The sequence below is a fragment of the Leptonychotes weddellii genome, chromosome 1 (assembly GCF_054177405.1).
Source record: "Leptonychotes weddellii isolate Sample4059 chromosome 1, ASM5417740v2, whole genome shotgun sequence".
In the NCBI taxonomy this organism is placed as follows: Eukaryota; Metazoa; Chordata; class Mammalia; order Carnivora; family Phocidae; genus Leptonychotes; species Leptonychotes weddellii.
The window spans coordinates 182437540-182442418 of NC_138369.1; positions in this window are offsets into that span (position 1 = coordinate 182437540).

Genomic DNA, 4879 nt, shown 5'->3' on the forward strand with positions numbered 1-4879 from the left:
CAATAACAACAAAAACCTATAAAGCACTTAAGAGGTGTCAGGTGGTTTTAAACGCTTTATGCACATTACTCAGGTAATCCTTTCAACAACCCTTTGAGGTAGGTTCTGTTATTACTCTTTTTACAAAAATGCTGTGTTTGTACACAGATGATCTAAACTTCCTACTCCTGTTCTCTACTATCTCTTTTATAGAGGATTGTCAAAAGTAGTTAAATCTCTGTGGCAGCTTGGTTCATACAGTTCTATGGCCACCCACCTCCTCAACTCTGTTCAGGGGCCTGCCTTCTTTAGAGAGAAAACTCCAAGTGGCCTCCCAAGCCAAGAATGTCAGCATCAGTGAGGATCTATGAAAACACACTTAGATTAGAAACATATTTATTTTGAACTGAACTTCATGTGATTTAAATTTTATTGGCTATATTTGGCGAGATGGTGACTGCTAAGGTTATAGCCCCCTTTGCTGCTGCTGTCTTTTGAAGTCAGGATCAGCCCTGGTGGCTGACGTGCATGGTGGAACATTCTGCATTAGATCAGTTTTTAACTTTTTTAACTTTCCGGGGCGGGGCGGGGGGGGGAGTTGAGACACATGGAATTATAACCAAATGTGGCAAAGTTCTCCATCTTGTCCACTGGATTGATTTGGATTCCTTCTTTGCAGCTACGACCTACAAACAAAACTGGGGAGACTTCTGAAAGAGATTTCATCAAATTCTTCTATTATTATTCTGATTTTTCCGATGTGGAAACTAGAGAACAGGGAGTAACTTGTCCAGGTTCTTTACCACTGGCGAATCCTGGAGCTCAGATTGGATCTCAGACAGCCTGGCTCCAGAGCCTTTCCCCATCTGAAGTTATAAGGATGTTTAACATTTTCTTCTGAACATTTTAAAGTTTTGCTTTCCACATTTGAGTTTTTAATATATTTATAATTAATTTTGAGTGTGATATAATATAGATATCCATTTTTTTTAATTGATGTATAATTGACATATAATGTTATATTAGTTTCAGGTGTACAACATAATGATTGAATATTTGTATATATTGCAAAATGATCTCCACAATAAGTGTAGTTAATCCCCGTGACCAGACAAACAAAATTTTTTTTCTTATGATGAGAATTTTTAAGATTTACTCTTACAAATTTTAAAATGTGCAATAGAGTATTAACTCTAGTCACCATGCTGTACATTACATCCCTATGACATATTTATTTTATAATTAGAAGTTTGTACCTTTTGATCCCCTTTACCAATTTCATCTACCCTACTCCCCACCTCAGTCGACTACCAATTTGTTCTATCTATGAGATCAGTTTTGTTTCTGCTTTTTTAGAACCCACATTTAAGTGGGAGAGCATATGATATTTGTCTTTCTCTTATTTATTTCACTTAGCTTAAGGCCTTCAAGGTCCATCCATGTCACTGCAAATAGCAAGATTTTATCCTTTTCTATGGCTCAATGGTATTCTATTGCGCATATATATCATGGCTTCTTTATCCATTCATCCATCGATGGACACAAGTTGTTTCCATATCTTGGCTACTGTAAATAATGCTGCAATGAACATGGGGGTGCAGATATCTTTTTGTGTTAGTGTTTTCATTTTCTTTGGATAAATACCCAAGAAGTGGAATTACTGGATCATAAGGTAGTTCTATTTTTAATTTTTTGAGGAACCTCCGTACTATTTCCTTAGTGGCTGCACCAATTTACATTCCCAGCAACAGTGCACAAGGGTTCCCCTTTTCCCACATCTTTGCCAACATTTGTTATTTCTTATTTTGATAATAGTCATTCTGACAGGTGTGAGGTGATATCTCATTGTGATTTTGATTTGCATTTCACTGATGATGAGTGATGTTGAGCACATTTTCATGTATCTGTTGGCCATCTGTATGTCGTCTTTGGAAAAATATCTACTTAGATCTGCCCATTTAAAAATTGGATTGTTTGTTTTTTAGCTCCTGAGTTGTATGAGTTCTTTATGTATTTTGGAGATTAACTTCTTATCAGACACATAAAATATTTGCAAATATTTTCTCCCATCTAATAGCTGGCCTTTTCATTTTGTTTTGATTACTATAGCTTTGTAATAGAGTTTGAAATCAGGGAGCATGAGGTCTCTAGCTTTATTCTTCTTTGTCTAGGCACCCATCTTTACAGGCATGCCTCATTTTAGTGTGCTTCACTTTACTGTGCTTTGCAGATATTGCATTTTTCACAAATTGAATGTTTGCGGCAACCCTGTGTTTAGCGAGTCTATTGGCACCATTTTTTCCAGAAGTGTTGGCTCACTTCGTATCTCTGTGTCACATTTTGGTAAATCTCAGTATTTCAAATTTTTTCATTATTGTTGTATTTGTTATGGTGATCTTTGATCAGTAATCTTTGATGTTACCATTGTAATTGTTTTGAGGTGTCACGAACTGTACTCATTCGAGACCCACGAACTTAGTTGTATAAATGTGTTCTGACTGTTCCACCTAACGGCGGTTCCCTGTCTTCCTCCCTTTCCTTGGGCCTATTCACTGAGACACAGCATTGAAATTAGGCCAATTAATAACCCTACCATGGCCTCTAAGTTTTCAAGCAAAAGGAAGAGTCATATATCTCTCACTTAAATCAAAAGCTAGAATGATTAAGGTTAGTGAGGAACGCATGTCAAAAGCCAAGAAAGACCAGAAGTTAGGCCTTTGGTGCCAGTTACTGGCAAATACAAAGGAAAAGTCCTTGAAGGAAATTCAAAGTGCTACTTTAGTGAAGACACAAATGATAAAGCAAAACAGTCCTACTGCTGATAAGGAGAAAGTCTGAATGGTTTGGGTAAAAGATGGAGTCAGCTACAACATTCCCTGAATCCAAAGCCTGATCCAGAGCAAGGCCCTGACTCTCCTCCATTCTGTGAAGACTGAGTGAGGTGAGGACCCTGCAAAAGGAAAGTCTGAAGTCAGTAGAAGGTGGTTCATGAGGTTTGAGGAAAGATGCCATCTCCATGCCATCAAAGTGCCAGGTGAAGCAGCAAGGGCTGATGTAGAAGCTGCAGCAAGTTCTCCAGAAGATCGAGCTCAGATCACCAGGTAGCTCCACAGCTACCTGAAAATCTGAAACAACAGATTTTCAATGTAAACAAAACCATCTTACATTGGAAGAAGATTCTATTTAGGACTTGCAGAGCTAGAGAGAAGTCAATGCCTGGCTTCAAAGCTGCAAACGACAGCCTGCCTCTTTTGGTAGGGGCTAATGCAGCTGGTCACTTCAAGTTGAAGTCAGTGCTCATTTACATTCTGAAAATCCTAGGTCCTTAAGGATTATGCTATATATACTCTCCCTGTGCTCTATGAATGGAACAACAAAGCCTGGATGACAGCTCATCTATCCACAACATGGTTTACTGACTATTCTAAGCCCACTGTTAAGACCTACTGGTCAGGAAGAAAAGATTCCTTTCAAAATATTACTTGTTCATTGACAGTGCACCTGGTCACCCTACAGCTCTGATGGAGATGGACAATGAGATGAATGTCATTTTCATGCCTGCGAACACAATATCCATTCTCCAGACCATGGCTCAAGGTGTAATTTTTTTTTTTTTTTTAGATTTTTTGTATTTATTTATTGAGAGAGAGAGAATGAGAGATAGAGAGCACGAGAGGGAAGAGGGTCAGAGGGAGAAGCAGACCCCCCGCTGAGCAGGGAGCCCGATGTGGGACTCGATGTGGGACTCGATCCCGGGACTCCAGGATCATGACCTGAGCCGAAGGCAGTCGCCTAACCAACTGAGCCACCCAGGCACCCTCAAGGTGTAATTTTGACCTTCAAATCTTATTATTTGGCTATAGCTGCCATAGAGAGTGGTTCCTCTGATGGATCTGAGCAAAGTAAATTGAAAACCTTCTGAAAAACATTCACCATTCTAGATGCCATTAAGAACTCATTTATGATTCATAGGAAGAAGTCAAAATATCCACATGAACAGAAGTTTGGAATAAGCTGATTCCCACCCTCATGGATGACTTTGAGGGTTTCGAGACTTCAGTGGAAGAAGTGCCTGCAGATGTGGGAGAACTAGCAAGAGAACCAGAATTAGAAGTGGAGCCTGAAGATGGGACTGGATTGCTGCCATCTCATGATAAAACTTGACCAGATGAGGAGTTGCTTCTTATGGATGAGCAAAGAAAGTGGTTTCCTGAAATGGAAAGTACTCCTGGTGAATATGCCGTGAAGATTGTTGAAATGACCACAAAAGATTGAGAATATTACATAAACTTAGTTGATAAAGCAGTAGCAGGGTTTGAAAGAATTGACTCCAACTTTGAAAGAAGTTCTGTGGATAGAATGCTTTCAAAGAGCATCACGTTACAGAGAAATTGAATTGCTCATGAAAGGAAGAGTCAATGGATGTGGCAAACTACATTGTTGTCTTATTTGAAGAAATTGTCACAACCACCCCAACCTTCAGCAACCACCACCTTGATCAGTCAGTAGCCATGGACATCAAGGCAAGACCCTCCAGCAAAAAGATTATGATTCACTGAAAGCTCAGATGATGGTTAGCATTTTTTTTTAATCAATAAAGTATTTTTTTTAAAGATTTTATTTATTTATTTGAGAGAGTGTGAAAAGGGAGAGTGGGAAGGGCAGAGGGAGAAGCAGACTCCCCACTGAGCAGGGAGCCCAACGCGAGGCTCCATCCCAGGACCCTGAGATCATGACCTGAGCCAAAGTCAGATGCTTCACCTACTGAACCACCCAGCACCCCAGCCCTGCCCCAGTCTTGAGGGCCTGAGGGAGGGCAAATGGAGAAGCCCAGGTCCCACGGCTGGGGAATCATGGGGATCTGGGGGCCCACACCAGCTTCCCTGTGGCAGCCCTTAGC